General features: G+C 39.6%; 1 long non-coding RNA gene across 2 annotated transcripts; it reads right to left on the bottom strand.

Annotated features, from left to right (window-relative positions):
* Positions 1–264: 264 nt before the first annotated feature.
* Positions 265–1,987, bottom strand: LOC147626041 (uncharacterized). 2 transcript variants are annotated; one of them, XR_015268761.1, is made up of 4 exons: positions 1,767–1,926; positions 1,461–1,651; positions 460–954; positions 265–279 (listed from the first exon to the last, which is right to left on the bottom strand). It is a non-coding gene; the product is annotated as an uncharacterized LOC147626041 (long non-coding RNA). The 2 variants fall into 2 exon arrangements; XR_015268760.1 differs by lacking the exons at positions 265–279; positions 460–954 and having other exon boundaries at positions 1,369–1,651; positions 1,767–1,987.
* Positions 1,988–25,713: the final 23,726 nt, after the last annotated feature.

The raw sequence follows: 25,713 nt of genomic DNA, 5'->3' as shown, positions 1-25,713 counted from the left end.
CATGATGTATATAGTAACCTTGAATGGGAACACGAACTCTCAAACTGTACAACCCAGTCTGAATTGATTAAGCTATGATCCAAATGCCCCTCACAACTGTCAACCTATGGCAGGGAATAGGCTGCAAAGTTGTACTGCTCAAGTTGACATGGCCAGCAGAGCATCAAAGAACAGGATCCCAGTTGTTCGACAGTATCAGGTACAGCTTGACTAAATGCCTGCTGGAGCTCCAGGGTCCAACCTTACAAAAATGTTTGTCCTCTTGTTGCATTCATCCACCTATGATGCATATGAACAGAGGAAAACCCATCTTTTTACATGTGTGATTCTTGCCTCTAATTACAAGAAATTTGATAGTATTTTTTGTTGGATTCTCCACAGCGTTTTCACTGTTAAGACAGAATTAAAAAAACCGAGACTTTGACTACCGTAACAACTCTCTTCGAAGAGACGGTTTACCTAAGAAGTCACCGTGACTATGATCCTTCCCAAGTTATGAAGAAGAACAATTATTTAGTTTTCCAATTGCGATTGCAGAATGATTATATCAATGCCTGTTATCTCGTATGTTAATCCTGTTATCTCGTATGTTAATCCTCAACAAATACAAATGCAAAAGAAAACTAAGAACATCTTTAAGCAACACGTATTTGCCAGGCATATGTACCTGGATCACAAATGCAATGCCCCCCAGAATTGGGTGAGCCCACTGATTAGGACCAAGGTAACTGAGTCATTCTCTTTTGCTAGATTAGTCGGTTACAGTACAGAACACTCCAGGTGCCCACACAATTATGGTCCACTTACAATATTGCCGACTAGTGAATCCTCATAACAGTCAAATCTCCTTCAAGGATGACATACTCACACTAGTTGGCTTGCTTACATACAGCCCAGTACCACTGCTCCACAAGAACCTCAAGTAACATGGAGAAACCATAAACATACCACTAGCTGCAAAGAACCTGATAAATCAGTTACTAAACAGAATCCCCTTATTCTGCAACAACATTAAATCAACACAAAGAGCACGCACTGCATAGAGAAGATATGCATTGGATTATTGAGTTAACACGGGCACTTGGCCAAACCAACAATATAGCATCAAATACCATGCAAAATGAGTTTCAAGCATTAATCAATAACCATGCTTTGGACTCAATATGGTTTGCTAAACCGACAATTTAGCATCAGATACCATGCTTTGGACTCAACATAGCATCAAATACCATGCTTTGGACTCAATATAGCATCAAATACCATGCAAATTGAGTTAATATTATTCATCAATAAATAAAAGATCTGCCCATATGCTTTACATACAACATGCATATCGGTAGCCTGCTAGCAATTTTATCACAGAAAACGGATAGAAATGTGAAACTCAGATTATCAGCAGCTTAAAGAAGAGAAAGGCTGAGCCATCATGAAAATTCAAACGTATTCGACCATAACCTTACATGAACGATATCGACGTTGGACGATCTTGGCGGCCATGTACTGAAACCAAGAAACCCAAATTATCTCTAGTGCTCAGTTTGAAAAGCTTCACGTGCCTGCACAGAGCTTAACAGGACGGCCATAGCTACTTCGACCTCTGCCTCATCTTTCTGCGCTTTCGTTTGAGCCTGCGCATTCTCTTCTTCTTCCACTGCAGAGGGTAAAAGAAGAACAGAAAAGCAAGAGCAATGGTGAGACAAAAACACACAGAAAAAAGCAGAAAAGAACCTACAACAAGGGCTTTGAGTAGAGGTTCCCGGCGATACCTTGGCCCTCATGGCGATGGCGGAACCCAAACAGTCGAAAGCAGCAGCAGCGGTCAGGAAACCGCGAAAAAGAAGAGGCAGAGTAGGTCTCTTTGGCTAAACTCAAAACCCTAACTCGACAAGTTGACCTAACCGTGCTTAAAAACCCAGTGGTTAAAAACCCTAGTGAAAATGTATCGAATTGCAAACTTTAAGGCATTTTAGCTGTTATTTAGCTCACATATCTACAATTTTGTTAAAGATAGCCCTATACTATTTATCGATCTTATGATTTTTTTGAGAAAAATCATTCATGCGACGAAATCAGTTGTTATTCCACTATGCTAACGTTGGGATGATAACTTTTTCTTCCAAGGTTACATTTAGTTAATGCCATATCATAGCATTATGTAAATTAACAGAACATGTCAATATGCACATTAATAGAATATGTCAAAAATGTCCTATCTTCTTTCTACAAGCTTAGGATTAGTGTCAATTTTCAAAAATAAACTTTTTTTCTAACCAGTGAAAAAAAGGATGCCCTTCAACCTCAACAGGTTTTTAATGAAAAACCCGATTATATAACTAAATATTGAATCTTTAAATTCAAGGCTAAGCAAAATTGGAACCAATTTTTATCAATTTGAGCCGTGAAAATAACACTGAAGAATGATTATGTTCTTAATATGAAGACTAGTAGCATGACAAGTCGCATGGGCAATGGGTTCTATAAAGTTTATTTAGTTGGCATACTTATTACAAGTGTAGTGCTTGGATATCCTACGTTGTTAATCATTTGTGGGAAGAGAAAATCGAAAAATTGGAGCTCAACAAGTGGGTAATAGAACCATAGTCATGTATGCATGAGATTTCTGGAACATGTTGCATTGGGCGATTGTTGGCAACATTTGGAACCTCTAAGCAATACATTTAGAAGCTAGCATGCAATTAGGCCTCTACACCAGCAAAGACAAAGTAGCCGACAGCCTGAAAGTTAGCACAAATCTCTGCAGAAGGTATTGTGCAACAATATAGCTTATAAGAGCTAATTACACCCATTAGACATCATCATTAGAGGTCAAATACCATAGCCTAAGTGCCCATTAAGAGCTAATTACACCCATTAGACATCATCATTAGAGGTCAAATACCATAGCCTAAGTGCCCATTAAGCTGTGCCCATTAAGCTGTGGCAAGCTTGTGGAGGCTGCAGCCAACTGAATGTGAGGAAGTACAATCAACGCAGAATTCTACAGAGTACCATATAGTGTGCATAAGCTCAATGAGCTAGTTTGTTGGGCGGATAAGCTCAATGAGCTAGTTTGTTGGCGGATAGCCAACATGTACCAATAAAGAACATAAATGAATAACAACACAGACAAAAGTATTCAAAAGACAACTAGTCGACAACCCATCTGTATCTGCATATATTGCTGCTTCTCACTCTTCTGTGTACATGCTTCAAAGTGATTGTGCTTTACGCCATAAGGTGTTCCAGTTAAGATACAAAACGACACATACTTTCAGTATGCCCATTGAATAATGAATAAAGTATAACTATTTGGAGGATACTAACTAAGGGCTTCAAAGTGATTGCACTTTATGCCATAAGGTGTTTCCAGTTAAGATACAAAGCAACACATACTTTCAGTATGCCGATTGAATAATGAATAAAGTATATAAACAAGGTCAAACGGTGGCATATAAGGCATAAACACCTTTGTAATTGACCCCCAAGAAAGTATACACTCTTGGTTGAAGTCTACAGACAATCATTTGGTGGCATTGATGTAGAATGAGCTAGATTAAGGAGGATTAACAGGACTATAAATAGTAATTAGCAAAACAGAGCCACTTAATCACTTAATTACTCACTCCATTTGTCGAATTTGGTTCAATTGATCATATACTAAGCAAGAGAAAACTCATACAAAGCTATGAATGCTTGCAACTTTAATTTGGACAACAAATAGAAGGATTAGGAGTAAATTAAGCTCAATAATACACTATTTACAAATTCTTGAACGAAACAGAGAGCTACTTTTGGGATGTATTTAGCAAATGATGAGCTCGAGAGTTGAATGTATGGTACATGGAGTATGTATGGATGTAAATGCACATGGTATACATATGTTTGGATGATTTTCCAATGATTTGGAGCATTGACAAGCTTGGCAAAGTGCGACATTGCAAGGTATAGTGGATTGCTTGTACATAGTGATAAATGTATATGAACAAAGCATTGTTAAGCATCAAATACGGGATTAATAAAGCGGGATTTTACATCTCAAATACAAGATTCTAACATTATGGTCAGTTTATGCATTTACTTGTTATTTGAAGCGTTTGCCAAAATGAGTGATAGTCCAAATAAGATTGTTGGGAAAAAGTTTAATAGAAACAACTTCCGGATTTGGAAGTATCGCATGACGAAAGGAAAAGGGCTTTTGAAATTTTATGACAGTCAGGTGAGGAGACAAGGCCAAGGGTTCCAACAGTTAATGCAACTCCAGCTCAACTTATAGCACATAGGAACTAGATAGAGAGGGCATTCAAAGTGCTGCATTATTTCTCGATTTGTGTAACACATGGAATGTTATGTCATATATCCAAGATACAGACACTCCCAAGGTTGCATATGGGATACATTGCTGAAGTTGTATGATACAACTACTCAACCAAAGTAGATGCAATTAAAGTAAAAGATACACAGTGTGACTCGAAACAACAAAATGTTATGCCATATCCAAGATACAGACAAATCCAAGGTTGCATGGGATACATTGGTGAAGTTGTATGATACAACTACTCAACCAAAGAAGATGCAGTTAAAGCAAAAGATACATAGTGTGACTCAAAACAACAGGAGCCTCAATGACTATGTGTGCAGGAGACTAAAGGATGTGCAGATCCACTTACATCTATTGGTGCACCTATGGAAGATGATTGGTTTCCATTACATTGAATGGTAAGAGCAAAGACTACAAGGAATTTTACAAGGCATTATTAGGTACTTCATCTAGTACCAGTGGGCATGCAATGGACTAGGCATTTCACACTCAGAGAGGTGCTAGAGGTAGGGGTAGATCTAGTTTGAGAGGACGTATAGGTGCCAGAAACAAGGGGTAGATCTAGTTTGAGAGGACATATAGGTAGACGTGGTTGGCATGATAGGTCACCACAACAACAATATGATTCACAATCATCATTTGGTGCATGTGGTGGTAGAGGTTTTTACCCTCATGGAGACCTATATCTTGTGCTAGAGGTTGTTGGCAACCACAACAGCAAAATATGCATGGCATTGGCTGACATTATTGTGGTAAACTTGGTCATATGGCTAAAGATTACTACAAAAAGCAAGAATGATCTTCGTAGTGGTAAAGGGCAACATGGTAAATATGCATCATCTAGCAATGAAGGACATATAGATCATTTGTTTGCTATGAAGCATGTGATGGGTACTATGATGACATGTAAAGAGAGTGATGAAACATAGTGTATGGATTTTTGTGCATTGCTATAGGTGATGATATACAACATCCTATTACACATGTTGGTAGTGTGCCATCATGAAGGAGGCATGATGGTAGAGTGAAAACCATGTCTGAGGTGTGTGTGCCATCTATTATACGAAAAGTTTTGCATTTCTGGACAAATGGTAGAACAAGGATTACAAGTGAGATTCAATGAGCATGGATGCTTTGTTGAGGACTTTAAGCATGGTTGCAAATTGATTGCCAAAGGTCAAAAAGAAGGGATATTGTTCAAGCTAGATGTAAGCATACCGAAATTGAAGTCATCCATGTTTACTCATAATCATGGGATAGTACCAGACATTGATATTTGGCACAAAAGGATTGGACGTGTGAACATACAAAAGGATTGGACATGTGAACATACAAAAGCTGAAATCTATGCAAACAAAGGGCATTGTTGGTGGTCTACCGAGATTCAAATATGATGGGAGCATCCATGTTTGTGATGCATGTTAATTTGGGATACAAGCAAGGTTGTCATTTCCCAGGGGTAGTCAAATGCGTAGAAGACCACTTGAGGTTGTGCATAGTGACATTTGGGGTCCGACTCAAACCCAATAAATAAATGGGAGTAGATTCTACATTCAATTTATTGATGATTTCAGTAGGATGACATGATTTACTTCTTGGAAGAGAAGAGTGAAGTATTGGGCAAGTTTAAAGAGCTCAAATCACTTATGGAAAAGCAATATGGTCAACTTGATTAAATTTTTTAAGATAGATGGTGGTGGTGGTGACTATAACTCACATGCATTTGATGGATTCTTGAGAGAGCATGGTATTAGATGGTGGTGGTGGTGACTATAACTCACATGCATTTGATGGATTCTTGAGAGAGCATGGTATTAGACAACAGCTCACATGCAAGTATACTCCTCAGTAAAATGGGGTTGTTGAGAAAAAGAATAGAGTGATAGGTGAAGTGGCAAGAGTATTGATGAATGAGAAGAGTATGCCATTATATTATTAGGTAGAAGCATGTGCTACAATGGTGTACGACTTCAAGAAGACACCCATAGCTGCCAGATAAGGATGATAGGTTTTAGGCCCAACATTGGACATTTGAAAGTTTTTGGATGCACTAAAGAAAGTTGAAGGCATTGGTATTGGGAATGCAGGTTATGACTCATCAAGTTTAGAGAGTCTCGATAATGAGTTGGGAATCCTAGTGGTAAGAACTCTAGGTGTGAGGAATGACAAGTATATATCTCCACATGCTAAACCTCAAGGAAGCTCGTAGTAGTGACCCTAGTCATTGAGGAGGTCACAAAGAACTCTAGTATGTACCGCCACATGCTAGACCTTAGGGAAGTTCGTAGTGACCCATAGCCATTGAGGAGGTTGCAAAGAGTGAGATATCCAATATAGAGATTCACATGTAGTGGGCATGATATGCATTATGAATATGTGACATCTATGGTTAAGCATGTGGAGCCTTTTGGTTTTAATGAGGCTATTGGAAAACAAGCATGGGACAAAGCTATGAATGACGAGATGGATGATTTGGCACATAATAATACGCGGGATTTAGTTGTGTTACCAAAAGAAAAGAATGTGATTGGATGTAAATGGGTTTACAAAATCAAATGCAAGTCAAATGGATCAATGGAAAAGGTATAAGGCAAGTCTAGTTGCTAAAGCTCATGCACAAACACATGGTCTTGATTATGATGAGGCATTTGCCTAGTGGCTAAAATGGCTCTAGTAAGATCTGTGATTTCATTGGTTGCAGCTAAAGATTGGGAATCGCATCAAATGGATATTAAGAATGCATTCTTGAATGGAGAGTTGCAAGAGGAACTGTTTGTGGAACAGCCAGACCCAAACTTTCTCTCGTATGTATGCAAGAGGAATTGTTTATGGAATAGGCATACCCAAACTTTCTCTCTTATTTATGCAAATTGAAGAAAGCGGAGTGACAGGATTAGCAAGTATCTTGTGAGCATTGGATTTCATGCGGGAAATTCAAACTCTTCACTATATGTAAAGAAGACAGATCATGGTATGGTGGTGATTGTCATTTATGTGGATGACTTGATAGTCACAGGTGATTGTGGGAATGATATTACTAATGTGAAGGTAGAATTAAGCATCTAGTTTGACATGAAAGATTTGAGAGAGGTGAGATTCTTTCTTGGAATTGACGTTATAAAGACATCACATGGTATTTGGTTGATGCAAAGGTAATATGCCTTGGACATGTTGGCAAAGTATGGCACGATTGGATACAAGCCTATGACAACACCATTGGAGCAGAACATAAAGCCAAGGACTTATCTTGGTGATGAGTCGGATGATGTTACTATGTACAGGAAGATGGTCAAGAGCTTGATTTATTTAGCCATTATAGGACCGGATTTATGTTATTCAATGGGACTAGTCGATCAGTTTATGCAAAAGGCATGGTAAGGATGTGATGGTGTATGGATACATAGATGCAGACTGGGTAGGTAGTGCTTATGACATGAGGTCTACTAGTGGGTATGTATTTAGCAGGAGCAACTATGGGTGCATGTGAGATGGCATAGCTGAAAAATTTGTTTGGTGATTTGGGTCAACATCATGATGGCACCGTTGTCATACACTGTGACAACTTGATGAGCAGTATATAGTTGGCTAGTAATCTGGTTTATCATGCAAGGACCAAGCACATAGAGGTCCACTATCATTTCATCAAGGAGAAAGTGTTGGTGGATGGACAGATAGATTTGACACATGTGAAGATTGAAGAGCAGGTTGCAGATATCTTTACCAAACCACTTGTGGTAAAGAGAAGTTTGAGTACTTCAGAGACAGACTTGGAGTACATGAGATGAACATGGTGAGCTTGAGGGTGAGTATTAAGAATGCAAGGTCATCAAAAACTGGTGGAGTGTGTGGACACTAGTCTAGCAATGTGTGTGGACAATAATGGCCGTGTCCAACTGGCTAAGTGTGTGGACATCAGCGTTAGGGTTATTTTCAATGTAAACTTAACATTATGTAGTGTGCTGTGTTTTGTGGTGTTTAAGCAATGAAGGAAAGCTATGGAGCTTCTCTACTTAGCGTGTGTTGATGGAATGAGAGCAATGACAGTTTAGGTGTGTCTCCTATCTTCTCCTTGACTCTCTTTTCAAGCATCCTATTACACATGTTGGTAGTGTACCATTGAGGATGTATAATGGAGGGTGAAAAGGTGTTGTATGTGATGTCTATTACAAAGAGTTTGGTATCTGTTGGATAAATGGTAGAACAAGGATTACAGGTGAGATTTAATGAGGATGGATTCTTTGTTGAGGATTATAATAAGCATGGCTGTAAGTTAATTGCCAAAGGTCAAAAAGAAGGAAGATTGTTCAAGCTAGATGCAAGTATACAAAAATTGAAGTCAGCCATGTTTTCTCATAGTCATGGGATAGTGCCAGACATTGATATTTAGCACAAGAGGATTGGACATGTGAACATACAAAAGCTAAAATCTATGCAAACAAAGGGCATTATTGGTGGTCTACCAAGATTCAAATGCACACAGGTTTGTGATGCATGTCAATTTGGGAAACAAGCAAGGTTGCTATTGCCCAGAGATAGTCAAATGAGTAGGAGACCACTTGAGATCGTGCATAGTGACATTGGGGTTCCCACTCAAACCCAATCAAGGTTGCCATTTCCCAGAGATAGTCAAATGAGTAGGAGACCACTTAAGGTTGTGCATAGTGACATTTGGGATCCCACTCAAACCCAAGCAAGGTTGTCGTTTCTTCCCAGAGATAGTCAAATGAGTAGGAGACCTTTTGAAGTTATGCATAGTGACATTTGGGGTCCCACTCCACCAATCAATAAATGGGAATAGGTAATACATTACATTTGTTGATGATTTCAGCTAGATGACATGGATTTACTTCTTAAAAGAGAAGAGTGAAGCATTGGGAAAGTTTAAAGAGTTCAAAGTGCTTGTGGAAAACCAATATGGTCATTGGATCAAATATTTGAGGACAGATGGTGATGGTGAATATACCTCACATGTATTTAAACAGTTCTTGAGAGAACATGGTATTAGACAACAACTCACATGCAAGTACACTCCTCAGCAAAATGGTGTTTGCTAAGAGAAAGAATAGACTGATAGTAGGTGAAGTGGCAAGAGCATTGATAAATGACAAGGGTATGCCTTTGTATTATTGGGTAAAAGCATGTGCTATAGCAGTGTATATCCTGAATAAGACACCTACAGCTACCATACATGAGAGTACTCTTGAGATGAGGATGACAGGTTTTAGACTCAACATTGGACATTTGAAAGTTATATTGCTTATGTTCATGTGCCAGATGAGAAGAGGAGGAAGTTAGATCCAAAAGTTGAAAATGTGTGTTTATTGGGTATGCACAAGATAGAAAAGCATACAAATGCTACAATATAGTGTGATAGAGTAGGTTCTTATTAGGAGATGGCTAGTTGGTATAAGCAAAGTGAGAGTGTCATGAGACCGATTACTTTAATGTAAATAAGGATGCACATTTACCTTTGGAGGAGTCTATTAGCATGTTTGGCCCACATGAGACATCTAGTAGTGACAATGTGAGTCCGCCGTGGTCAGGAAGATTGAGACATGAGGTGAGCAATGCACTATGAGTAGTGCATCGAACAAGGAAAAAAAAAGCTAAACACATTGGCATTGGGAATGCAAGTTATGACTTATCTAGTTCTGAGAGTCTAGATGATGCCTTGTGGTGGTAAGAACCCTAGGTGTAAGAAATGACAGTATGTACTACCATATGCTAAAGCTTAGGGAGCTTGTAGTGATCCACAACCATTGAGGAGGTCACAAAGGGTAAGATATCTTATACAAAGATTCACATACACTAGGCTTGCTATGCATTATGCATATATGACATCTATGGCTAAGCATGTAGAGCCTTCTTGTTTTGATGAGGCTATTGTGGCAAAGAAGCATGGGACAAAGCTATGGATGCTTTGGCACATAATGATACATGGGATTTGGTCGAGATACTTAAAGGAAAGAATGTAATTGGATGCAAATCAGTTTACAAAGTCAAATACAAGTAAGATGGATCCATGGAAAGATACAAGTCAGATGGATCCATGGAAAGATACAAGTCAGATGGATACAAGTCAGATGGATACATGGAAAGATATAAGGCAAGGCTGGTCATTAAAGGTTATGTGCAAACACATGGCCTTGATTATGATGAGACATTTATCCTAATGGCCAAAATGGCTATAGTAAGATCTTTGATTTCATTGGTTGCATCTAAAGGTTGGGAATTCCATCTAATAGATGCTTAGAATGCATTCTTGAATGACGAGTTATAAGAAGAAGTGTTTATGGAATAGCCAGAGGGTTCTATATACCCAAACTTTCCCATATATGTATATAGATTAAAGAAAGCGTTATATGGGCTGAAAGCAAGCACCACGGGCATGGAGTGATAGGATTAGCAGTCATAAGCAATGTGGAAAATTTAGATTCTTCACTATATGCGAAGAAGACAGAGAATGGTATGGTGGTGATTGTCATTTATGTGGATAACAATAGTCATAGAGGTGATTGTGTAAATGATATTGCCAATGTGAAGGTATCATTAAGTAGCCAATTTGACATGAAATATTTGGGAGATCTGAGATTCTTTCTTGGCATTGAGGTTATCAAGACATTACATTGTATTTGATTGGTGCAAATGCAATATGCCTTAGACATGTTGGGCAAAGTATGGCATGACTGGCAAGCCTATGGCAACAACAACTTTGGAGTAGAACATAAAGATAAGGGCTAATCTTGGATGATGTTACTATGTACAGGAAGATGGTCGACAACTTGATTTACTTGACCATTACTAGATCGGATTTATGTTATACTGTGGGACTAGTTAGTCAGTTTATGCAGTCCTAGGAAGCCACATTTGGATGCTGTCAAGAGGATCATGAGATATGTGAAAGCCATTGCCCATTATGGTGTATTCTATGAGCATGGAAAGGACGTGATTGTGTATGGCTATACAAATGCATATTGGGTTGGCAGTGCTTATGACAGCTGTTAGTTATTAGGAAATAACCAACCACAACAATAACTTTACAACCTTAGCTTAGGGGTAGCTTAGGAATAGGATTCCAATAGTTGAAAGTGTCGTTCTAATTCTTAAAGCTGATAACTATACACCTGCTTTTTATAAGCACTCATTATAATCGTGTATGGATGGATAATTAAGAAGAAGAAGAGCTTTGAGTCTACTTTTTTTTTGGCATTTTTTTGTAGTATGTATAAACAAATGGTTCATTGTTTAACTCTATCATAGTGTTTACTATTAAATCTTTTATTATTGTGTTGGTTTATCTACAAAATTTTTGGCAATCTTGCTACGGCGATCGATTCCCTACCCATGCTCTAGTTTTATCATCAAACATTATATCTGTGATGTATGGAGTTGGCATGGGTGGATTCTTTACCCTTGCCGTTTAAGTGGCAGATCGTTCACTATTTGTTGAGTCCTCATTTCGTTTGTCTTTGTTATCATTTAGATCAGGATGGCATTCATCACTTCGTTTTGCAAGTTGATGTGTTTTCTCTATGTGAAGAGGTTTCCTCTAGCCTGTACACCACTATTTTACTCACTTGACTATGGCATCTGGTTGATCATGTTGAAATGACCACATTTCATGGGTCTTTTAGAGTGTCTTCCATTTTTCAAATTCAAGCCTGTTTTAACATTCCTCAGGGGTTATCCAGTTGCATTTCTCGTTCATGCTCAATCTGATGTGGAAAACCTTCATTTGTTGTTTGGAAGATAAGCATGGCAATGACTATTAGTAGCCACTCGTAAATTTTTGAATTATCGCCGATAATGAGATAGACCAAGAATGGTGTTATGATGTTCGTTTGGAGCGTCGTCAACAAGTTGCACTAGATTATCAAAGGGAGGACGTTGACAACGATGATGTCTCTGTTGTGGAGGAAGATGATGGCGCCAGTGTCACACTTGAAGAAGACAGTGTCACAGTGTTCACTTGGTGGATAGTCGACATATGGAAGACTTTAATGCTCCATAAGTGGAAACGTCTTGTGCGGCTCAAAAATTATTGATTACCGAATTGTTGCTTGCCGGAGTAGGTACAAAATTGCCTTCAACACATCCTACCATTGCTCTAGCTCCAGCAGATCTGAGAACCTTTTCAAGTCCACTGGTGCAACCTTGCCCCATAGCTTTCTGTCATGGCCCAACGGGTGTCTCTTAAGTATCCGAAGTTCCATGGTGAGAGAAGAAGGAGGATCTAGATACACATGTGGTAAATTTTGAAAACACTTGGTTGGCCAATGGCATGCCACTTATTGTCACTGTGGTCAAAAGTGCAACACATTCAGTGGCACGTTTGATGGGATGAGCGACAAATTAGCATTTGCACTATGGCCCCAATGCATTTCCACTTATGCAACCCTACACAATGCCTTTCTGCATTAGTTTTGGATGGATAAGATCTCTTTATGTTCTTGGAGAAATTGCAATGTTTGAAAGAGAAGAGCTTGCCAATGGAAAATTATGCAGCCAAATGTTCTCCCCCGAGAAAACGCTCCGCACTCAAAGGGGTCCTTTAGGACACTTGACTAGCAAAGCAAGTTTATGGCCTTAATAGAGGGATCCAAACTCTACGGGGTCAGGTTGATCCTGCCAATCGGAGAATGGTTTGTTTGGGGCCTGCAGAAGAAGTTGAAACCTACAGTGGCAGCTATGGATCTTATAGTCAACGAATGTGATGGGTTGGTGGAAGCTACTCGAAGATTGGAGCACAGTTTAGGGAAGAGTTCCACTTTAAAGAAGGGGAAAGAAAAGTCTCAAGAGGATTCTTCAGATATTTAGCAGGAGGAAGACACTTTGGATGATAACTCGGATGCGGATTTAGATTGAGAATCCAAGCTAAGGACCGGAAGAAGAAAAGCCAGAAGCCAGAGACAATTGAAGAAAGACTTGTGGTGGCATGGGCTAAAATTCAGGGTGGAGGAGCATTATCTGGGCTGCAATCCAATGTCTGGTGCACGAATTGTTCCAAGCAAGGTCATACTAAGGAAGAATGTCTGGTGGTTCTCTATTATGCTATATGCCAGAGACCACCACCACTCATGCTATAGAGGCTTTCCGGTACAATGGCAAACTCAATTGCCCATAGTGATAGATAGAGCAAACTCATTCCAAAATTTTAGGGTAACAAATAGCACTAATTAATCAGCCCAATATGGGCATACCACATGCTCGCCCTTATGGTGGACGAGGTCATGGAGGGGTGCTCAGTGCAACTTTTCAGTGTTACTACTGCAAGGCACTAGGACATCGGAAGATGGAGTGTCCGATCTAGCAATGACATCAGATGGAACTCTAGAAAACACAAGGAGAGGGGTCCAATTTAACTCAGCCCCTTTGATAATTAATTTAGTGCAGATTTAGTCACTTTTGGAGGAAGTGAAGCCTCTGTAGGCTATCATGGCAGTCATGATGGTGTAACGCCCAATGATTGATATGGAAAGTCAGGATCGAACAAGGACAACGGATAAACCTTATAATTGGGAGGAGCAGCAAGCGGGTCCGGAACCAAGTCAGCAAGTTAGTGCACAAAGTACAGGGCGAGGTTCGAAATGTGCATATCACTCCTTAATAACTAAACTGTTGAAATTAGGGCATTGTGATGAGCTATGGTGGATCAAACACTAGAATCAACATCATTAACAAAGTGATTAGCAAATAATTAAGACGTAATTAAATAGATTAATGTAGGCATGGATACTCAAAAACTAGCAAATTCTCATTAGGGCAATGCCTCAATTTATAGAGTTTACATCCAAGCATCTAATCCCACTGATTTCTCCTTGATTCACTCCACCTCCTTTCCCTGATTCTCTTCACTTTTCCCAGAATATCTCCCAGAATATCTCCACACTTCCTAAATCTTCTCATGCTACCCTTTATTCTCTCCTAGTAGATTCTTCTCACCTTTTCACAGGTTCTTTCACATTTACATCTTCTCTTTTACAGCCTCTAACCAAGGGCTTGTTCCCGCACGCACCCTATTCACTTGTATTTTCAACACCTCCCCTCAAGTGAATACTCCTAGTACACCTAGACCCTATACCAAGTTTCCCTCCTTACTTGATAGTCCGCCGACCAGTGTCTACACCTCTCCTCAAGTTAACTTAGCACACCTGGACCCTGTACCAAGTTTTTCTCTTACTTGATAGCCCGCGACCAGTGCCTCGAGTCCCTAAACTCATAGTCCTTGACACACACTCTCTCTCTATGTGTCCAAGGCTTACTATAGTTGCCCGCGACCTTGACTAAAGTGCTCACACATACATCTACCACGTGGCCTACATCATCGGTGGCTCAGAGGTGGTTTTACTTTGTTGGGGCAGGTTACATTGGGTTGTGGGGTCTCTCTCTCTCTCTCTCTCATAGATTTTCACATGGCTCCTCACTCTTTGGAGCCTCACATCTTCTCTTGTCTTCAGTCTTTTTGTCGTGGCAGCTTCTCTCCACGCTTCCATGTCTTCCTCTTCTTTCAGTCTTCTTGGGGCAGCTTCTCTTCTCGTGTCCGTGTCTTCCTTTAGATCTTTTTGGTGTGGATCTTCCTCTTGGAAAGAGATATTCTTCTTCTTTTATGGTTGGGGCCATGAGCTCGTTCGTCAGGTCTTCTTGCTCCATGTGAGCAGGATGTTTAAATGTTTTGCTGACAGTTCCTTTACCTAATGGTTAATTTGAATCCTCAATTGCACCAAAAAATAGTGATTAGTGTTGATTAATCACTCATTAGCAAATTAATCCTCTGTTTTGTGTGCAAAAAATAGAGTATGCAAGTAGTCCAGATCTGAGGCCTTAGAGTTAAAATTAGCTCAAATCCTTTCAAGGCCATCAATAGCAATTAGTATAGTAGGGGATTAAGCCAAGAAACACAAGATTTGACCAAACATTGAATGCTTAATCTCTGTTTTACCAAAGTCACCTGCAGATTTGATGAAGAGCTTGGATCTCACTGTAGACTTGATCAAATCAAAATTTGTCTTCACCAGCTTGTAGAGCACCCTTGAAAACCCCTAGGGCCAAGAGGAATTAGAGCCATTCCATCTGGTGTAGACAAGATCTCATTTTTTCCTTAGAAAAAAGGAGCCTGCAGATTCGCGATTTTCAGCAGCTTGTGTTGGCGGTTTGCTTGTTTCTCTTGATGGGCTAAAGCACAAGGCTTGTGGCTATGTGTGGCTAAAGTGATTTGGGCCAATTTTATGTATGAAGGGAGAGAGAGCTCCTCTGATTTCTCCTTGATTCACTCCACCTCTTTTGCTTGATTCTCTCCACCTCTCCGAGAATATCTCCACACCTCCTAAATCTCCTCATGCTACCAATACTTCTCACCTTTTCACAGGTTCTCTCACATTTACAGATTTTCTTTTACAGCTTCTTGCTAAGGGCTTGTTCCCGCACACACCCTATTCACTTGTATATTTCAACAAGATTGTGGTGGCAAGTGAAGTGTAGACAATTGATCCATCAGTAGAGTATGATTTATGGGAATATTTGTAGAAGATGAAGCTTAATATCACTTTGTATCAATTTCTATGCTTAGTGCCTAATTATAGTCAATGGCTCTTGAAAAAGATAATGCTTGTGGAATCATTTGGTAGAGATTCAGCCCAGCAGTCAGATGAACACAGTTCAATGTGGCTTTGTAGAACTAATTCTGAACTATGATGAAGCAGTTTTGAAAGTTATAATAACATTTAAAGAGCAGACAGTATCTGGAGTTCTCATTGATGGAGGATTTGGAGTTAATAGATATTCAACCGATTCCCTTTGCTGTCAAGATGGCAAATCAAGGAGAGTGATGCCTACAGGCGTTATTCGGAATCAAGAAATCAATGTGAGCTGATAGTATATTTCAGGAGCCCTTTGTGATACTTTGGATGTCGGCGGAGAACTCTGGAGTATACCAGATGCTGCTTGGCCCCGACCATGGCTCTATCATGGAAAAATCCAACACAATCGGTCAACCATCCGAAAAGGAAAGAAGAAGATCTGGGTGTTTGTGTTCTTAAAAGGAAAAGTCAACCCGTCGAATCGACCACTCTATGCAGAAGGACTCAACTGGGCTAGAAGGAGTGGAAGATGATGAGGAAGATAAATTTCTAAAAGAAAATCCAAATTTAGTCTCTTTATTTGAGGTGGAGGATAGTGTTACAGTATGAGCCAAAAGACATGGTAGTGCACTAGCTCTAGGACCAACCATGGAAGATGATGAGGAAGAGAAATTTTAAAAGAAAATCCAAATTTAGTCTCTTTATTTGAGGTGGAGGATAGTGTCATAGTATGAGCCAAAAGACATGGCAGTGCACTAGCTCTAGGAACAACCATGGAAGACAGAATCCTGGCCATTCAAAATAAACAATTCTTGAGCAAAAAACCAAAGAAGGCTATCCAAAAGCAAAAAAGGATGAGGTTCCTAAAGAAATCAAGGCTTTCATATCTACTAGAGAAGCCCATGAGAGGAACATGTAGAAAAGTAGTCGGGTGCAAGAAGATAAATTGTCTGTTGGGGGATGATTAGAAGCCTCGAATGGTTCGAGTAAGTGCCAAACTTACAAAGGAATGGAGACAACAATTGTAGGAACTGCTGTTATAAAAATGTGTTTTCTTGGAGTTACACAGATATGAAGGGTATTGACCCTAGTTTTTATCAGTATAAGATTAATCCCAAAGAAGATGCAGTTTCCCATCTGGTAGCATAGGTATCACATGAATCCAAGATATGCCAGTCAAGTGAAAGAGAAAATTGACAAATTGCAAAAAGTCGGTTTCAATTATCCAATTGACAGAGCTAATTGGCGGGTGTCTCCAATTGTCATAGTTCCCAAAAAGAATGGCAAATTGAGGGTGTGTGTGGATGACCAAAAATTGAATGCAACCACAATCACAGATCCTTTTTTACTTTTATTTGTAGACTCACTATTGGATACAGTTGGTGGCCATGAGATGTATTCATTTGGATGGATTTAGTGGATATAATCGAGTAAGGATGGCACCAGAAGATTAAGGAAAGACAACCTTTGTCAGTGAATAGGGGTTTCACCTCCAATGTAGTGACTTTCGAGCTAAAGAATGCATCAACCACATTCTAGAGGATGGTCGAGGAAATATTTTACGAGTACCTTACAATATTTTATGAGGGTCTTTGTGGATGACTTCAGTGTTTTCACAGCATCTACACTTAACATTGTGTCTGGTAGAGGTGCCACAAAACCAGACAGAGTCTAAATCTACCAAAGTGTGCTTTTGCAGGTAAGTAGTGGGAGCATTGCTTGGCCACATTGTTTCAGAAGATGGGCAGCAGTGGATCCCCATAAGTGATAATCATTGTTCTATTGCAAGCTCCATGCAACACAAAAGAATTGAGCAGATTCTTGGGACATATCAAATGCCATACAAGGTTTCTCAAATATTTGGCACATGTGGCATGTCCATTATATCTGCTCACAAAGAAGAATTCTACATACATCTGGAATGAGAAGTGTGAACAAGATTCAGGAACCTGAAGATGATGTTATCCATAGCACTGATCGTGCAACCTCTAGATTGGGAGAGGTAGTTTCTTGTCTTTGTGGATGCATCAGATGTTGCCATTGGCAATGCCTTAATGCAACAAAACAAGGCTGGATGGTTTCATCCAATTTATTATGCCAGTTGAATGTTGTCTCTGTAGCTCCACAATAGAGAGGAAAGGTCTAAGCATGGTGTATTTTGTTAATAAGTTTAGGTATTATCTTTTGGGTAATCAATTTATTTTTCATGTCGATCACCATGCATTAATTTATCTAGTGAGCAACCCTAATCTTACATGTGAATTGGAAAGATGGATGTTGCTACTGCAAGAGTCGAACATAGACTCGGCAATGAGCATGTAGTTGTGCTGATTTTCTATCTCGGATAGAATCTGGAGAGCTGACAGATGGTGTTCCAGATCAATTTTCGGATGTAGAATTGTTTATTTTGGATATTCCACCAAATACATGGTATGAAGAAATGTTGTTCTTGATGAATGGAAAATTTCCAATAGGCATGAGCCAAGATCATCGAAGAGGTTCTAACTTTGAGGCAAAACATACTTGTAGCCAGACAATTGTACAAGATGGGAGTTGGTCAATCTTGCGGCAATGTGTCCTAGATCATGAGAAGATAGTAGCAATTACAGAAGCACATCAAGGCATACGTGGAGGGCATTTTTTCATAGAAATCACAAGGCAAAAGATATTCTAGGCTGGATTATGGTGGCCGACAATGCTGAAAGATGCATGGCGATTCACTAAAGCCTGCGATTTCTACCGAGATTAGGACAACCAAATGCAGTGGGTATAGAATACACACAATTCGATGTTTCTATTTCAAAAGTTGGGATTGGATTTTATCGGTCCCAACTCAGAGAACCGGCAACAAGTATTTAGTGATAGTACCCACCACTAATTATTGCACTAAATGGGTGTAAGCCAAGGCTCTTAGAGATAACATAGTTGTATCTATAGCAAAATTCTGGGAAGTAGAATGAGACTGGCGAGGCATGCTCTTTGCTCTTTTCTTTAGGGTTTGCTCTAGAGAGGTCACACCAATCTACACCACCAATTTTCTTGTAGCTTTGAGGACTGTCGATCCATCTTCTAGCTCCCTTTAAAACACTTCCTACTTGATTGGGGCCACTTTGGGTTCTTTAGGCAGAGAAATTGGCAATGGGATTCTAGCAGCATGCCTTAATATTTGTGTGAGGAGGTATGGGTTCACTACCTTGTTTCCATGTTTGGTGGAGTAGTGGGTGAAGTCTCGGTGGAGCATGCTGGCCCAATCGTCCTGTTCACCCCGATGTAAACGATAAAGTTTGTGCATGTCTATGTGGTTGTACCTGTCAGCGGGCTTTATCTACATTCTAGTGTTGGATCCCTAAGGGTTGTGAACTCTGCACCATTGTTGTTTACTTTGGTTGGTGGGCAAATATCTAAAAAATCTAACTTTTTGGAAAAGGAGGTGGGCCTTGGTGTGACAACAAGCAGGTGGAGTGTATCTCTAATCAGCTTCTCTATAATCAAAACTAGCATTTTGGTCCCATCTTCATTCCCCATTTTGTGCCTCGTTGCTAGGAAGCGAGAAACTCAACACACATAACTTTGTGTTAACTCAGCATTGGAACGCCTTGGCCAAGTTGCCTAGCCCTATCTTCTCCAGCTTTTTCTTCACTTCTGTGCCATGTACCAATTGCAGAATGGTATTGGAAGAACACCTTCTTATTTTTCACCACTTCTGTGTGGTTTATGATTGTGCCCGAGCACTAATCCATAAGGGGTCCGAGGTAGGTTCCCTTCTGATGCACTAGTTTTACTTTCCCCTTAGACTTTTTCTTGGGAGTTCTTTCCTCGGAGTTGGTGAGGCTAGTTCATCGTATAGTGGAACTTGTACTTCCAGGTCTTTCATTTCTCAATTCTTGGTCCAAGCTTGATGGTTGTCCCCTTGGCAACCTATAGAGCTTCTTTTAGGCTCTTGTCTATATCCTAGGATTCCTCGAGCTAAGCCCATGAAACCTCTAGACAGTGTTGGAGAAGAAGTGCCCCTCTCCCGTGCCACTTCCTTATTAAGAGGATTTTCTATGGATTCCTCACTACTTGATGATTTAAAAGAATTCAGGCGGGTAAGGCAAACACATTCCTTTGTGTGCTGGACCATGCAAGATGACCTTAAGCTTCTCTGGTAGGAGGATCCTAGTTGGTTGGATGCACTGTCATCAAGGGTGATGTCGTCACCAATAAGCCTTCCCAATCTTAAGTGCATGAAATGGTTTTGATGGCCAAAATTTTAGATTTGCTCACACATGGAATTATCAGGTCAATTTACAAGTTCCTGAAGAATCACGATGGTAGATGTTTGCAGAGTCACGGTTGTAGGATTAGAAATCACGAGCATGATCACGATAAAATTTAGATAAAATTGCATGCTATTCTCAACTGCTCACAATTTTCTCTAGTGTCAGAAAGTCCTTAGGAATATCCTTGAGCCCTTCTCTTATTGATTTTGAAGATATCAGATGACGTAATTTTACAGGGTTAAGAATCACGATCGTGATTCTCTGTAGAATCATGATGATGGTCTTTACCCAAACAAGTCCAAAGATTGTTCAAATGAGTTCCGTGATACCCCTAGTCGAGGTTTCAAATGTTTATTTTATCATTTAATGGTCAAGTGCTGTCAATGTGATTAGTGATGTGGCAATCATGGGCATGATTGACGATCATGAGCGTGAGTCCTAATCATGATTCTTGATGTGGCACATTAGGCAAATTTTGGACTCAACTTTGGGCCTTTTTCCTCTAGAGAGAGAAAGGCTTTCGACCAATAGGCTGATCCATACACATTAGCAATCTCTAAATTCTACCGCATAATCCTCTATTGGCCTCTTCTTCTGAGTAAGCCTTTGCAAGTTCTCTAGTACTTCTGTGAAGGTATGTTCTCTGTTGAATCTTTTCATGAAAGCCTTCTTTAATTCTTCAAATTTTTGGAAGTGCTCCACACCATGTTGGGTGTACTAGCTTTGCCACACCTATATTTGTTGTGCAAAGTACTCTATCTTTGGAAGAGAGCCACCGTAACTAAACTTTTGATAATTAGACGTTATCTCATATATTCTTTATATGAATATATTGTTATTAAAGAAATACGAAATGCATTTGACCACACTTTATAATGTCATTTCTTTAATATATATGAAAATTAGAGTGTTAGCTCATTTAATAAATCTCAGCTCATTTAATGAATGGTTTTCAATCTAAAAATTTCCCTTGTTCAGCTCATTTAATAAAAGTGTTTTTTTCCTCTAAAAATTTGAAATGTTCTCTTCGAAGTTCCTAGCTCATTTAATGAATGGGTTTCCCTCTAAAAATTTCGCACATTTTAGAGGTTATCTCTTCTGCCATCTCATCTTCTTCCATCTTCTTCCATCTACTTTTATTTTCTATTTTCTTCCATGAAAACCACATGTCCTAGGTGTCCCTACTCCTCTACTAGAGCTATTATAGTATACAACAGTTTTGATATGGATACAACAGTTTTGATATTATAGTATACAATAGTTTTGATATGGATAATCAAAGGTGGATTCCTACCACAATCTCTATTGGTAGTTGGATTATGTTGCAGACTAGGAAGCGAAAAAAAATAAAGAATGAGTTCATCGACACTTACAAAGGCAAAGTTCAAGACTTCAAACTCTCTGATGCAGGTAGGAGCATTAAGGAAGTCCTTTATACAACATGCCTATATGTACTTAGAACTGCATTTGCAACGTTTGCCTAATGGAATCCCACTCCATAGACCAAACTATAAGTAAATGTTTTTACATTATGTTTATGTAATGTGTTTCATTTCTATACTTATGCTTCTCTTGTATTCGTCTATATGCTTCTCTTGTATTCCTCTATATAGATATATATCCTTCAAACTTGGTTGAATGGCAGCCTATAGATAGTATTGTGGGAATCTTTGATGTTTTTCATGCATCTATTGGCGAGCAGCTATTCAAAAACATTAAGCAGGTCTTTGGTAGAGAGAGGAGTTTTCTTTTATAATGAATTTTACACGGCACCTCATAGTGTTACAGGTTATGGATCTTTGAAAGCATTACCACTACCTTCATTCGTCGATAGTCTAGAATGGCCCATACCAATAGCAGAAACAAGTGAGTGCTTTAGATTAATGATATACCAAGACGTGCAGAGGTGTATAAGACCAAATGTAGCAAATCGTCAAGTGAAAATTGAACTGTCTTTATGCCATTGCATGTTTTTGTCAACTTCTTTTATGACGAGGAGGTCAAAAAAACATCGTCAATGTTTATCTATAAATCAGAGAAATGTTTGAATTTATTAGGTCAAAATTGGGATGTGAAAGAATTAAATGGGGTTACCTGCAAAATCCATAGGAAATATATTGTCTGTAAATATATGATTGGCTCCCATAATTTTATTTTGGCCTTTCATTATATGAGATGGCATTATGTCAATGGAAAACTTGTAGCAATTGATGAGGACTTGGAGGATGACATTGAGAATCCATTGATGTTATTAGAGGTATGGTTTGAACATGAGCTCTTGACAGTACTCAATATAAGGTCAAACATCTCACTATGTCAAGTGAGAACAGACTTGATGTTATTAGAGGTATGGTTTGAACATGAGCTCTTGACAGTACTCAATATAAGGTCAAACATCTCACTATGTCAAGTGAGAACAGACTTGGCAAATGAGGATGACCTACAAGTGCCTGATGATTATGTGTTCAAGTGCAACGACCATAAGGTATGTTAATCAATCTAACCTCGAAAAAGTATTCATTCCAAAACTACGCCATAATCATTATTCCTTATATACATTACTTTGATTTTTGGAAATAGGTACCAAAAGGAGAAAAAAAATGACCATTCAATACAAGGAAGCAAGTTTTCGTGGTGCAAACGACCATCACATAGAGATAAATAGAGATAAATGTATTTTGGACAGCATATAGTTACATCAATCATGACAACATTTCGAGAGCAGTTTTTAGCTTTCTAATCGATCTGCATGAAACAATACTGTTGTCATTACTGAAAGTTCTCTAACTACTTCTCCTTCTCTCTCTCTCTCTCTCTCTCTCTCTCTCTCTCTCTCCAACTTGTTGTACGATATATCAATAATGAATGTGTGGACTTACTGTCTCACGGTGCCATGGAATTCTTCACCTTAATTGGCCAAGTAACAAGTCTTGGATTCCATATCGTAAAGGATCAAACTCCAGTGTGAACTACAACATGTAATTAGGAGTATCAGAAGTAACATAAAAAATATATAATAAATTTAGGTCACAATACTAAGACTATAAGTGAGATTGCTTACTCTTCACTGTATGATGCCATTAGAATTATTTGAACTACATCGAAATTTATTGAACTAAACCACGGACATACATCAACCAATGAAGTATGTTGTGCAGTAATAAGAACCGAGGAAAGAAGGGAATCTACAATATATACACGATTTTAAAAATCGAATGGGAGATTTGATATAACCAAGCTACACAAGAAAATTACATTATATTAGTTACTTTGGACAAGCAACCCACTTTACAATCAAGATGATGAAAAGGACGTAGCAAACCTTAGAATTGCTATGATAATTGGAAGGTACACCCCATGAGTGGTAGACCATTCGCAAAGGACTCGGTCATAACTACGCAATCCACATCAGTCCATCTATGTCAAACGTGCCACAAGAAACTTGAGGATGAAAAGGAGAGTGAGGGTTGTGCACCACTTCCAGAGCCTGAGGACTTTGAGAACTAGATGCATATCCTTGCTACCTTGGACATTCTACCTAGAAGAACTAGCACAAGGTTTGCCCATGGTAGATGGGAAGGAGATCACATCTCTATACATGCTCAGTTCAACATACCTGCCTGATGTTCCCACCCAAAAACTCGAACAGGATATTAGATCAAAGCCACTAGGGAGTACACTCTCCCATAGAACACACACACAGGCCTGAGGGATTCCCTAGGCCAGAAAGATACGTCTTCCTAGATGACTCGAAAACCCATTGGCTGAAATATGTGGGAGCTGTGGAAGCACATGATCATTTTAATAAAATGTGGCAAAAGGAGTTTTCTAATAGCTCTCTTTTGGTCCACACTACCATCTCACATTCAACAGAACCCACTGAACCCAAACCAATCCCCGAAAAGATTTGCCGCTTTGCGCGTAAAGCACGTAACAAGAAGCTAGCACTTGCAAAAAAGGAAGCCAAAAGGCTAGTTGACGAAGAAAGTGCTAAAGCCGAAGAAACTAGACAAGTGCCTAAGCATTTTAAGACCTTCTAGATGGTCGACCGATTTGTCCAATATGATTCGGCTCAAAGGTTTGACAGTGGGCAACCTAGGACCTCATATGATGGTCTAGCCAAGGTCAAGGAAATAAACCTGGCAGGCCCGAGTGAAGACCCGAGGCTGGCATTTATTGCAGAATACCTTTCAAAAAGAAGAAGAGACTAAGCTCATAGCCCTATTGATTGAGTTCCAAGATTTCTTCGCTTGGAAGTACACATACATGAAAGGTGTACCCCCAGAAGTAATCCAACACACCATTCCCATGGTTGATGGAGCCAGGCCGGTCAAACAACGAGCTTACCCAATGCATCTGAAGTACTCCAAAGTGGTCGTGGTCCACGAAGAGATCGAAAGATTCATTGATGCTGGATTCATCTATGAAATCAAGCATACGGAGTGGGTATCACCAATCGTGATAGTGCCCAAAAAGAATGGTAAAGTCAAAGTGTGCGTCGACCTCAAAAAGGTCAATGCTACCACCATCAGGGACCACTATCCCCTACCCTTCACAGAACATGTGCAGGAGCGAGTAGTAGGAAAGGAAGCCTTCAGCTTCCTCGATGGATTCTATGGTTATAATCAGGTGCTAATCGAACCAAAGGACCAGCACAAAACAGCCTTTGCCACACCAAGTAGGGCACCTATGCATAACGAGTCATGCCCTTTTGACCAATGCCTCGGAACCTTCTAACTTCTTATGTGCACAGCTTACAAGGAATATCTTTGGAAATTCCTTGAGGTTCTCATGAATGGCCTTTGTGTGTTGATTCCTTCTAGAAGGAGCACCTTGCATGCTTGTGCAAAGTGCGAGAAACATGCAGGCTATACCACATCTTGTTGAACCCACTGAAATGCCAATTTCGGGTTCGACATGGAGTGATCCTAGGACACATCGTCTCCAGGCAGGGAATCTTGACCAATGAAAGTAAAGTGCAGCTCATCTTAGAGCTGCCACCACCCACAAACTTCAAGGGAGTCCAACACTTTATGGGACACGTCGGCTACTATCGGTAATTCATTTTTATGTACACTGATATCGCTCGGCCTCTTTATGGACTCCTCATCGTCTTTGAGTGGAGACTGATGAATGCCAACGGGATTACACTATGCTTGTAAGGTTCCCCCCTTCCACAATGGGGGAAACACTTAAGATAGTCCACTAAGTCTTAACTTGGAGAAAATTTCCTATTCATCGACACCTTGACCATGTAGAGATTCAAGGATACGATTCATAGGTAAGACCTAGTTCTATCCCGCAGGGGAAGCGTGATCTTCTAAACATCAAATCACCCATAGGACAATTGATCATAAATTGGGCAACTACTAGACTTGATTTCTAGAGGCAACGCTTTTTTCCTCATCTTATGCAAGGCACAGCCGCTGGCCTAGTCTTTTAGAATAGAGTTGCCCAAGAACCTATTTATCTAACATAGGGCTTTCACTTAATCTGTTGGAAAGCTACCGGACTAATCGGGTCCACCCGTCCATAGGATAGTGCCATCGGGGCATTC

This window comes from Cibotium barometz, chromosome 23 (assembly GCF_041138505.1).
Source record: "Cibotium barometz isolate CiBa-2024 chromosome 23, ASM4113850v1, whole genome shotgun sequence".
Lineage (NCBI taxonomy): Eukaryota > Viridiplantae > Streptophyta > Polypodiopsida > Cyatheales > Cibotiaceae > Cibotium > Cibotium barometz.
This window is presented reverse-complemented; position numbering and strand designations above follow the sequence as displayed.